Below are 12,900 nucleotides of genomic sequence, written 5' to 3'. Positions count from 1 at the left end.
CAACACTCCTGTAACGATACTTGGAGTGGGGCAGAAAGACTCGGGTGGGCGGGCTGTCATAATGACATTAGAATGCATGTTAACCACCAAAAGCCCACAGAGAACAGAGCATCAGTTCAAATAAACTATGCATCTATATGAAAATTTAATTAACCCATCAAAAAACAAAATGTTCACACACACAAACACATACACATTAGCCTGAGCAAATGTAAGCTCTCATCTAACTTTAGTCAAAGCAAATCCAACCTTTGCTTTAGGCTGTAAACATGTCACCCTGGGCAATTTATAAGGGAGGCCTCCATAGACAAGTGAATTATGACCTCATGAATGTTTTCGTTTTAAATGTTATCTAGCTCTAAGAAAATGCAACCGAATACTTAGGTTCACATAAAATTTCATGTATTCTTTTTGATACTTCTTATTTAACATTTCCCCACATTATGTTTTGTAAGTTAAACACACTTTAATAAATTGTAGAAATTGCAATGGTACCAGAAAGCAAATTAACACCTAAATTTTAATTTTTTAAACCATTACCTAACTTCTAGACAGACTCTTCCTGACAAAAAAGCTGTAAGTATCAATTATTCCAAAATTAATGACAAAATTTCTAGCTTAAAGAGTTAAATATTCTATACTAGCAGTTGGCAAACTTTTCTATAAAAGACCAAAGAGTAAATATCTTCTGTCTTGCAGGACACTACAGTGTGAAAACAGCCATAATCGACACATGAATGAGTATCTTGTCATGTGCCAATAAAACTTTATTTATGAAACAATGAGCTGGATTTGTCCCCCAAAGGCAATAGACCGCAACCCCTCATCTAGAATAACTAAAATAATGTATAGAATCTAGTCTCCAATATATACTGCAAATTGAAACTTCAAAGCCAAAAAGAACCAAAAATAAGCAAATTATAATTGTAGACGTGGTCAAAGTTTCTGAGTTTCTGGAAGTTGCCAGTTTTCATCAAAAAATATAAGATTTGAGGGTGTCTATCTCTTACAATTTGGATATGAGGTATCTCCTGAAAAGTTCATGTTAGACAATGCAGGAATGTTTAGAGATGAAAAGATTTGATTGTGAGAGCTGTAGCTTAAATCAGTGGACTAATCCACTTGATGGGTTACTAATTCTAATGGGTCAATGGGTGGTAACTGTAGGCAGGTGGGGCATGGTTGGAGGAAGTAGGTCATGGAAGGAATTTGTCCTTGGCTTCTTCCCATCTCTCTTTTTTCCAGTTGCCATAAGCTAAGCAGCCTTCCTCAGCCGTGCCTTTCTAAGATGATATTCTGCCTCTAAGTAAGTTGTTCTTGTCAGTCATTTTGGTCCCAGTGACATAAAGCTGACCAATACACCATCTTTTCGTGTACAGTGCACATTAACAGGTATTAATGCTGATCACTGCTGGAGTAGTTTCACCTGTGATATGAGATGGCTAAACAAAGTGAGCTACTTACAAGAGGTGATTCAATTGACCAGGTTTGATTCTTAACAGGTCCTATGCACCCTGAAAAGAAAAAAAAAAAAAAATCACTCTGTCACTTAAGAGCACAATTGATTCACTCAACTTCAAAAGACCACTGAAAATACCACGCTTGGAAAAACACACAAAACAGTACAGGGAGCAGAGAAAAAGCACAATGTGTCCTTCTCAAATGACACAAAAGAATGCGTATTCACAGGCTAAAGGAACATTAATTAAAACGTAATCATCGGATCAGCAATGGTAACTATTTAAATATCAAGAAGGAGCATAAGCCCAAATGGGAAGGAGAAAAGAAAAAGGCAAAAAAGACACTGCATCACCTAAAATATAGCAAACCTATTCAAATAAAGTCAGTTAAAATAAGAGTCACAGGAAAAGACAGAGGGGGAGTACGAATCCACGCTGTAATCTGCCCACATTTGACCATATGTCTTCCTAATATTACTAATTAAAAAGCCAGAGTATGGATTGGAGTTTGTATTTTTCAATCATGCTATAAAATGATCTTCAGTACTTGCAATTTTAAAGTGCATTACAGAGCCACCCTCACAAATTTATAATGAAAGATGACAGCTCCCTATAATAAATATAAATGAATATGAAGGATTTCTGGGTTTGCTGTATAAATTCACAATGAAATTAATACTTCATTACAAGTGTTGAAGCAAAAATAAAACTTGGTCAGAGAGACATCAAACAAGACCCCAAGCACTACACATGGACTAGTCAGATCTGAGCAAATCCTCCATCCCGGGAGGTCCAGCAGGTAGCTGCTCTGGACTTTTAATACTGCAGTTTTTAGTATGTCAGTGCATACGCTGACACCCTGCTACCCTCTGACCCTGCTGTTAACCAGTCCTGGATGGCAAGGCCAGTATGGCTGCCTTGGGCTGCTGACCTCATTACAGTAGGCAAACTCCTGGAAACCCAAGATCCCAAAGGCTGCTGCTTGGAGTCCTTTCTGGAATAAGAGAGGGTACAAATAACTATCTGACTTCCCAAATATTTTCTCTCACCTTCTGTTTGATTCTTTCCCAAAAAAAGGTACCACTTGGAGAATTAGTTGTCATCTATAGTAATTCAATACTAAATCAAATAGCCCACCTGGTAATGCTGCATAGAAAAATGGACAGAAAAAAAGGACTGCAAAAGTGTTATGAAGTTATGCTTAAGACACATGAGTAAATATATAACTAGCCCCCCCCAAAAGAACTGATGAACTAAAGGGGTTACTTCTATAAAAATACATCTACCTACACGTAGAAGCCTTCCGCTTTTGAAGGACATGGGTCTCCCCATTCCCATCGAAAATCCACCTACAAATATACCGGTCCCAGGGCTTCTCAGTCCGTGTAGATTACCAGGGATCCAGAAAGCATAGTCTCACCTCCTCCTTCATACTGCATCCTCCATCTTGCTCTACCTGCTAAACTCGTAGTCTACCCTCCTACTCTTTTGTGTCTACCTGTTTAGTTGTGTGTATCTGAGGAAATGTAGCAAACTATAATGGGAATTCTATAACTCTCCTGAAAAGCCACAGTGATTGTTGACCAATGTCTCACTAATGAAGTTGAGGCCCAGGGTAAAATACAATCAGTCCTCTGTACCCATGGGTTCCCTACCCCTGGACTCAACCAAATTCAGATCAAAAATATATATTTTTTCCAATTTCAACATGTACAGACTTCTTCCCCCCATGGCATCATTCCTTGAACAATACAATATAAAATTACTTACACAGTATCCGTATTGTATTAGGTATTATAGAACATCTAGAGATGCTTGTAGACTATATGCAAACAATTTGTCATTTTGTACAAAGGATTTGACGTTTGATGGATTTTGGTATCTTCGGGAAGTCCTGGAGCCACTCTACTATAGGTTCTGAGGGACACTATATTCTTTTTCTTTTCTTTTTGAGGTACTCTAGAGCTAACCCAAGGCCTCATACATGGTACGCAACCACTCTACCACTCAGCTACATCCTCAGCCTTCCAAGGGACATTGTATATAAAACTTGTGTTGACTCTTGTTCAACTGGGGATGAAAGGAAACTTCAGATTCATACCTCAATTTGTTCTCAGGAAAAGGGGATCTGGTCATGTAGGTGCCAACTACAACTAGTTAGGCTAGAATTTTCCTATCAGGAGATTTCATGCCCTCAACTCCCAATTTACAACATATAACAAGATATACTGAACAAAAGCAGAAAAAAATTGTTTAAGTGAGCTAAAGTTCCAGAGAGTAATAGAGAAAATAATTTAAGTGAGGCCAAATATTGAACAAAAGCTTATAATAAATAAAAAAAAATATTGACACAAAATAATTAAAATATTTTACTGAGGTACCAAGGCTCTGGTCTTAATCCTCTTCTTGCCTATCTATACTGGCAGCCTTAGGGACCTGTGTGGCTTGGGACATAATACCAACTCCCTCATTTACACCTCCAGTCCATCCTTTTCCCTGAACTCCAGACTGGTACATCCAGCGTCCACCACAATGGCTCCAGGAGATGTCAACAGCATGTCAAACTGAGCCCCTGCGCTCTCCACCTCCCCACACCACCATACTCCTCTCCTACCAGTTGCTCTGGACAGAAACCCTGAAATCACCTCTTACCTTCCTCTGTCAGTCACATCATAGACACAGGTTGTTATTAAATCCTATACACTCAGTTTTCAAATAATTTGTGGAACTTGAACATTCCTCACCACCTGTACAGCTAGACATTTGTCCAAGATGCTATCACTCTGATCCCTTTGCCTGTGCCCTCTTGAAGACCCTAGCAGCTCCACAGTCTTCTCAGCATAGCAACCTCGGGATAGCCTATTAAAACTGAGGTCAAACCATGTCACTACCAAATGACTTCCCATCACCTTCAAGCAAAAGTAAAAACCTCTAATGGCTCAATGGCCCTTTCCACTGTGGCTCCCAGTAAACTCTGACCTAACCATCAGCAGCATGATACCACCCCAACGCCTTCAAACATAAGCATCTCCCACCTGGCTGCTCTGGCTGCACATGCCAGCCACCCTCTGCCCTAGGGACTTTGTCCTCTGTCTAAGATCATTTTCCACAGAAAGCTACAGGACTCACCTCCTTCCTGCCCTGTCCTGTTCTGTCCCAAACATTCCATCCTAGTGAATACTTCCCTGGCCCCAAGTGTGTTGGTTTTCTGTGATATAACAAACTCTGCAGCCTGAACCAACACCATTTATTATTTCATAGTCTCCATAGGCTGAGGTCCAGGCAAGGCTTAGTGGGGTCCTCTGATCAAGGTATCATCTGGGATACCTTTCTTTCTAAAGGCCTGGGGTCTGTACACTTGGGAAAAAAAAAAAAAATCAAGCTCCCTGTGGTTGAGAGACCAAGGCCTACTTTTCAGATCCCAGAAGCTGCTCACAGTCCCCAGCTCTGCGGCTTCTCATAGACCCTGTTAAATGTGGCAGCTCACTTCTTGAAAGTCAGAAGCAGAATCTCTATTCTGGCTGCTGAGATGGGGACCACCAGAAAGTTAGCGAGTCACAGAGTAATAGCCCCACATCTCCACCATGCTGGCAGGGCCTGCTCACCCCAAACAAGAGCTATTTAGAACACTGCCCTGCCGCTTCTCTAAAGCTGCCACCCCCCGACACACACACCCTGCAATACAGACATCCATCCCTGTCCCTGCTTTATTTTCCTCTGTCACACTTTTTACCATTTGAAAAACTAAATGCTTTATGTACTTTTCTTCTGTGTTCTCCATTTCATCTCACTAATGTCTAAGTGTCCGGAGGACAGAACCTACTGTCTCTCTATTTTCCTCCAGAACAGTGCCCGGCTCAGAGTGAGCTAAGAACACATGTAAACTTGAACCAGTGCATTATTTACTACATCAGCTGCCTTAAAATCATCAGGACTTCAGCATCTCTGCTGCTAAATTGCAAATTTCTATGCCCTTTATTTACAGTTAACCACATTGCATCAGAACTTTGTTTAGTCACACAAGATGAAATTAAATGTTATCCTTCCCATGGTAACAAAGACATACAGTTTTATTTTCACGTCAAGTTCCATTGCAAACATGGAAAATTCTACCCAACTATGTGGTAAGAACTCCACATGGCACATTTGGAAAACCAGCATTTTAGGACTTATGTAAAAACAGATGTATTCACTCTCTGTTTCCCAGGCTTACAGATAATTTTTTGCTGATTTTTTTTTATTATTTTAAAAATTCTTTGGTTGAACAGTTGAAGGACTAGGAAGTGTGTGCCCAACTTTCTTTGAACACTGACTCCAAGAAAAACCACAAGTATGTGATTAGGTCTGTAATTCCAACAGAGAGAAGTATGAATTTCAGAAACAATGAACATCTATCACTGGAGGAATCAATGTTATGGATCCATTATCCATCTCATTTAAAGGAATGCTGCTTCTTTGCAAGAGGTGGAGGAGAATGCTAGACCAAGAACCATGAACATGAAACATGACTCCTTATAAAACATGTTATTTGAGATGCATTTTAACTTATGTGTCTCTGCTTAACAACTTTTTTCACGTGATTTTAAGAACCACAAATGTATAATCCCTTAAATACTCATAAACCCAGTTGCAAAAGCAAGTTCCATAATAAATTGATGATTTACCTGACAACATACCTGGTGAACACTTACGTGGTCCCCCCAAAAGTACCCAAAGATGAGCAGACAACCCCAGCTATGGCAGGTCCTGAAAAACAGCCTGGTTTTCCTTTTGTGTCTTGTTTATGCTTTCTCGTTCCATTTCAACAAAACTACTGCTATTAATGTAATTCAGGAACAGAATATGTTTCTAAATCTCCCTTGTCACTGACAAATGAACATTCATTTCTGAACTGCTTGACAGTTCCTGTGTCTGGCCTTTCCGCTCTCAGCATCCACATAATTTCCAGGTTAATCTGCAAAAAACAATGATTTTGGCAAGTCACTCTCCTCTGATCATCAACTCAGAGTGGCTCCCCGCGGCCCAGCTTGTCAAGTTCATTTCTCTTCCATGACCCTCATTGTCAAGTTGTTGACCTAGGTGAAGCCCTTAGCCTGGATCAATTTGGTTTCTATGTTAATTGCAAGACTGCATAGTTGACTCCAGGCCTCATGGGGCCACCACTAACCTGGGGGTGAGTGGATGAAGGATACAGAACAATAAATGAAAATCGCAAACATCAAATTCTCAGCCCTACCATTGAAAATGTAATAACATCTCCATGGGTGAAGGATAGAACTGCTTCTTTTTGCCATAAAAACAAAGTTTAAGAAGTTAAAAAAGAAAAAAATCTGCAACACCCAGTCTACATCAACTCAAAGTAATGGTGTTATGGTCATGTGCCACATAATGCCATTTTAATCAATGATGAACACATATCTGAAAATAGACCTGAAAAATGTCTACCACCAGTGACCTCGCAGCCCTTGTCAAGTCAATGCTTTATTGCTCACATGCTTGTGTGATGCTGATGTGAATAACTTGCTGTGTTGCCAGTCATCAAAAAGGCTAGCACACAATTAAGTACAGTATGTAATTCTTGACCGTGATAACAAATGAATCTGCTGGTGGTTTATGTTATTTACTAACTACATTTTTCATCATTATTTGAGCGTACTACTTATTGAAAAAAACAAAGTTTTTCAATATGCAGTGTTATGCCAGCAGCAGCCTCATATATCTCCTGTTTACTGACTGTGTCACCTGACCGCATCGAGAGGCCACGTCATGTGATTGACCTGTACCATTTGGCTTTGGGTAGGCACACTCTGTCATGCTCGCAGGACAGACAGAATCACCACCTATCAAAGCAGTTCACGGAAAAGTCCTGTCATTCAGCAACGTGTGACTGTGTAAGCATCGGGTTCAATCTGGCATTTCCCGAGCATCCTAACTGAACTGAGGGAGAATTCTAAAAATGACCCCAGGATCACCACCCACCTCCCCACAATGGTAAATATCAGGAACTCTTAATTTTACAGTCATGATTAAGATATTATACATACAGCACACTGGACTTCAGATAGAGAGATTATCTAGATGGGCCTACCTTAATCCTCTGACCCTTTTAAACAGGGTTTTCCCTGGCTTGTCACAGAGGAGAAACCAAACGCACCTGAAGGATTTGACAAGGGATATTCCTACTGGCTACAACGTTCCCAAGATGATCCATATGGCATGAAACTGCAAATGCCTTCTAAAAGCTTCTAGAAATTAAAATCAGTCCCTAGCCAACAGCCAGGAAACAGAGACTGAGGCCCTGCCAAAAACTGGAATGAGCTTAGATTCTTCCCTAGGGCCTCCCCTGAGAACACAGGCTGGCCAGCACCTTGAGTGTTGGACTCCAGGGAGGACCCAGCTGAACCACGTGGGGTCTCAACTCAGGGAACTGGGTGTTGCTGTGGAATTTTGTTACATAGTAACAGAAAACTGATATGCTTCCCAGAGGCCTACCCTCTGTTCTCACAAAAATACCATTATCCCAAAAGCACAGCATTGTCTGTGAACACACAAGCAACTAACAGGTGGAAAAGAAAGAAAGGCATAAGAGGCCTTGGAGGAAAAGTCCCTCCTTCCTATAGAACTACGAAATCTGGGGAAAAGGAGAAAAATGGAATCTGTTATGACAGTGACTGGTTTGTTTCAGTTTTTCCTAATACACTGTTTTAAAGACCATAATGTATAAATCACTTTTCTCAGAGATATTAAAATGGGAATCTGCCCTTCTATGATATTTGATTAATGTTAATATCAATGATAAGAACATTAAAAATATAATTTACTCAGGTTTCCATGAGGTGAATCCAGAAAGGTGTTTATCTTTTATTCATCAAAACATTAACTGATTATCCACCATAGACACAAGATCGTTTGTAATAGAAGAAAAATTCTTTGGAATGCTAATAAAAATCCACAGATTATTACAAGGAAAAGCATCAGAGGATGCTTTGTCCGCTGCTTTTTTGACAGTACATATTACCTACTAAAATATAAATATTCTGAATATAATTTTTCTGTAAGCAAGCTTACAATTATTCCATTTGTGGATCCTTGTTCCCTGTCTATCCCGGAGCAGGCATTTACAGGTAAGCGAGTCCCTGCTCTCTAGGCACATTTTATTAAAAGACAGAGAAAAACAAACCTATTAAGAATTGAAACAAGCAATTTAAATCAGTACAATATTAGTGGTATGTGTACTGTTTAAGATTCAATGTAGTATGGAAATTATATGTGATGGTAGGAAGAGGCTAATTCAGAAAGTGTTTATCTTCATCCATCCATCCATCCAAGAATACAATAAGATATCTGACCTAATAAAGAGCAGTTCTGACACTTGTACATGCCCAACAATCAAACTACATTTTTTAAAGAAGAAAACTAGCTGTCAAGGACTATTTCTATCCATTAGTTGCTTAAATATGGAAAGCAATTGATTTCTATGTTTGCAAAGGACACTATTTTACTCACTTAATTTCTAAAGTTTCCAAAAATAAAGTTGTATCAAAACCAATCTAATTCCTAATAGAGTATAGCATATGAGCATTCTGGACATAAATCAAATGCACCAAGACTTTCACTCTTGACCAAGCAATATGAAATGACAATAATTGCATTTGTGGGGTTTGTTTTGTTTTGTTTTTGGTACTGGGGATTGAACCAAGAGGCACTTAACCACTGAGCCACATCCCCAGTCCCTTAGTCCCTTTTGTATTTTATTTTGTGACAGGGCTTCATTAAGTTGCTGAGGCTGGCTTTGAACTTTCTATCCTCCTGCCTCAGCCTCCTGAGTCACTGATTACAGGCATGCATCACCACACTTGACAATAACTATAGTCTTGAGAAGACAGAATGATCAATAGAAAGTGTTCGGTGTTACGGTTTAGGAAAAAACAAGCATAGGCATACACATATAGTATTGATCATACTAGTTTTGCTGAAAGGAAATAAAAAATCCTAATTTCTATTATTTTACAATGATTTTTCCCCAGCGAGAATCTTCCTCATAATCATCTGTGTCTTATTTTAAGGCATTTATTTTTTAAAAGGCTGAGACATTAATTCCTCACACAAACCGTCTTCAAATCCACAGCTGAAAATTATTCCTAAAAGAAATAAACTCAGCATCAGATGTTTAACATCTGCTGTTTTCTAGACAAAGTCAGGAATGCAAAAACATCGGGCTTGGGAGTAACAGCCAGGTGATGAATGTACTGATCAAATGCAGAAAAAAGTGGCAATCGCGGCCCAAACTCTTCAGTGGTTCATAACCACATGCAAAATTGTGGCAAATGAACACAAAAATAATTAAAAGGTAAGAACATAAGCTAGGTGCAGTGTGTGTTCCTTTAGTCCCACCTACAGTGAGGCTGGGGCAAAAGGATCACTTGAGGCCACCAATGTGAGGCCAGTGGAAAACACAGAGACCCCATCTCAAAAAAAAAAAAAAAAGATTAATATAAAAAAAAAACAACAAAACAGCACCAAGAACTTTATATACACTCAGAAATAATTTAGATAAATAATTAAGATGACAAATTTTATGTTCTTAATTTAAACTGGAGGGAGGGCAGAGGGAAGGAAGGCAGGGATAGATGACATAACATTTTCAGATATGACACCTTGAGACCTGGTAAGAAGGAGAGGCAGGAAGGGGTTGGAACCTGGATGTCCCTATCCAATAAAGGGAAATTCCCCTGTGGGGGTGAAGGTGTCCAGAATCAGAAATCCCAAGTACTACCATGGTGTGAGGTCGATGGTAATATTCCTTTTAAATACAAGAAGATTCATCACACCAAAGAAACCCCCGGAAAACCTGTGCTGAAGGAACAGTCAATGCTTCTATTTTTATCTTCACAGTATGAATAGATGATTTTCCTAAAAACGTTTGCAGATGCTTCTGAAAGGGATTAAGTTGCAGGATGGGAAGGGGCACTGCAAAGTACTGTGAGCTGAAGGACACAGCGCCAAGGACTGACTTCTACTATGCTGAAGTATGCTGGCAAACCCTACAGTTTCTGCAGGGTTTGAGGATAATGAAGCAAGTATTTAGAATTAACACTGAGTTTCCTCAGCACACACATAACCCCAGGAATGTGAAACATGAAGCTTTCGTGCTAGTAACTTCTGGAGGAGTTGGAAGACAGTGAAAGAAGCTAATATTTAAATTAAGTCCTACTTTGACATTAATCTTGTGGTTTCTTTCCATAATTCACATATTGGTCACCAAGCACACTCATTGCATTTCTACAAGAAGAAAATATTTTAAAAACACTAAAAGCTCAATATTCTTCTGTACTTTTTGATAACCCAGAAAAAAACCCTCATGTTTATAATAAATTAAATCATTTACCAAAACAAGCATAATATGTACAAAGACAGACTTCTTCTATTGTTATTTGGTAATACATACTATGGCAGGTATACACACACACACACACGCACTCACACACACACACACACACACACACGGAACACAAGAGAAGCGGGTAAGAGAAAAGAGGACAATTAATTACAGTCCAACGAAGTCCACAGTGCCTCTGGTCATCCACTGAGGATCAGTGACTAGAACCACAGCCCTGCCCAGTGGCATTCAGGGAAGTCGCTGATGAGGGACATAAGAACAGGAAGAGACCATCACATAATTCCCAGAGGAGACAAAATTGGCAGATTTCAGGCATAGTTCACATATAGCTACAGTTTCTGGGAAAAAAAATCCCATAACTCCAAAGCTTGACTACACACATCCTCACCAAACACAAACCACAGACCCAAAGCTTCAGGTACTTAGTATCTACATCTAGGCTGGGGCTCCTTGACTAGCTCATCCAGCCTAAGAATTGTGAAGTGGCTTAAAATTCTGCAGAATGCTACTTCACTGCTTCCAAAAACTAACGAGTATCTCATTCTTCTTGTACAGTCTTCACTGTGGCACAGGAAAAAAAAAAATGTACTGAGTTTCATTTTCTGCTTAATGAGGTTCATTCCTAGGCTATTATTTCAGTATTGTTTGGAAATGCCCCCTACCATTACTGATATTTTCTCTTCATAACTCTTCCCACCCAACAGTTTTTGCTTTGAAAGTGTGTTACCATGACAGATGTCAACAACAGCTCTAGAAATCTGTCATGTACCTTAACAGTCTCCTCAGTTTGAGACACGAGACCTTAAGGACCTATGTACGACATGCGAGTTCTTTCCAATATTTGTAAAGTCACCCAACACTGCACAATTGGACTGTGATCATCATAGTAAATGGTGACCCCCCCCCCCCCATAGCCATCACCATCATCAGCAGAATGATGGCACAGTCTATTTCAGGACCGGAGACAGAGTACTGGGCCAGTAATGCCTTACGTCACATCAATCACTCTTCTCACAAAAGTCAGTAAGAGCAGGTGACACAAGCTGAAGATTAAGAAATGCTGCCATTTCTGGGTTAAGATATGCCTGCTCTTAAGATTTCTTTCTTTGGATCCCTGCTCTATGTGAGTTTCCAAAGTTGAACCGGCAAGAAGGAAATTTTACATACAGGTACATTTATGGTCCTAAGATTTTTCTGGTCATCTCAAGATGATTAATGGATGACCATGTTGTATGTAAGGAGAATTCTGGATATACACATAGTATAGTGGAAAGAATGTAGTACATGAAATCACGAGTCTTGAGCTGTTTATGTGACAGTTTAACATCTGGCTCCTTATAACCACTCTGTGACTCAATGTCCTTGTATGTTAGTCAAGTTTTCATTTCTGTGACCAAAATAACTGACAGGAACAACTTAGAGGAAGAAAAGTACCTGTATGTTCATGGTTTCAGAGATTCAGTCAACAGCTGACTCCATTGCTCTGGGCCTGAGATGGGTAAAGACATCATGGCGGAAATGGATACCCAGGAAAGCTGCTCATCTCCTGGTAATCAGGAAGTGGGTGGGGCGGGCCCACAGTGCAGAGAAGACAAATCCTTCCAGAGCACACCACCAGTGACCCTCCCCCTCCAGCCAGTCCCACCTGCCTAGAGTGACCACCCATTACTCCATTCAAATCATTAATCCAGCAAATATATCAACCCACTGATTAGATTATGGCTCTCATAATCTGATCATCTCATCTCCCACGTTAACGCAGGAATTTCTAAGGGGCATTTCACATCCAAACCATAACACCTCATCTGTAAAATGGGCACTTCTCACAGTGTCCACAAAATGGACAAAAGACTTTTGACAACCTAGAAGTCTTAGAAGAGTGAATTATTATGATTTTATTCCAAAGTCTACAAGTATATCTTACTAACTAGTAAGGTTGGTTTGAATTTGCAAAAAAAAAAAAAAATGAGAATTCAATTATAGCTAATCTGATATACTACCTTGGCCACTAGTTTTCTTTTTTTTAATAATTATGTTTCA

General features: G+C 39.6%; 1 protein-coding gene across 3 annotated transcripts in view; it reads right to left on the bottom strand.

Moving 5' to 3' along the window:
• The window catches only part of Fam110b (family with sequence similarity 110 member B), a 161,494-nt gene that overhangs the window by 92,119 nt on the left and 56,475 nt on the right, over positions 1-12,900 (bottom strand). For all 3 annotated transcript variants that reach the window (XR_013088904.1, XM_076835649.1, XM_076835650.1), the window contains one exon: positions 1,465-1,514. The gene's annotated coding sequence lies outside the window, so the exon portion shown is untranslated. The remainder of the gene's footprint in view (positions 1-1,464; positions 1,515-12,900) is intronic.

This window comes from Callospermophilus lateralis, chromosome 16 (genome assembly GCF_048772815.1).
Source record: "Callospermophilus lateralis isolate mCalLat2 chromosome 16, mCalLat2.hap1, whole genome shotgun sequence".
NCBI lineage: Eukaryota > Metazoa > Chordata > Mammalia > Rodentia > Sciuridae > Callospermophilus > Callospermophilus lateralis.
This window is presented reverse-complemented; position numbering and strand designations above follow the sequence as displayed.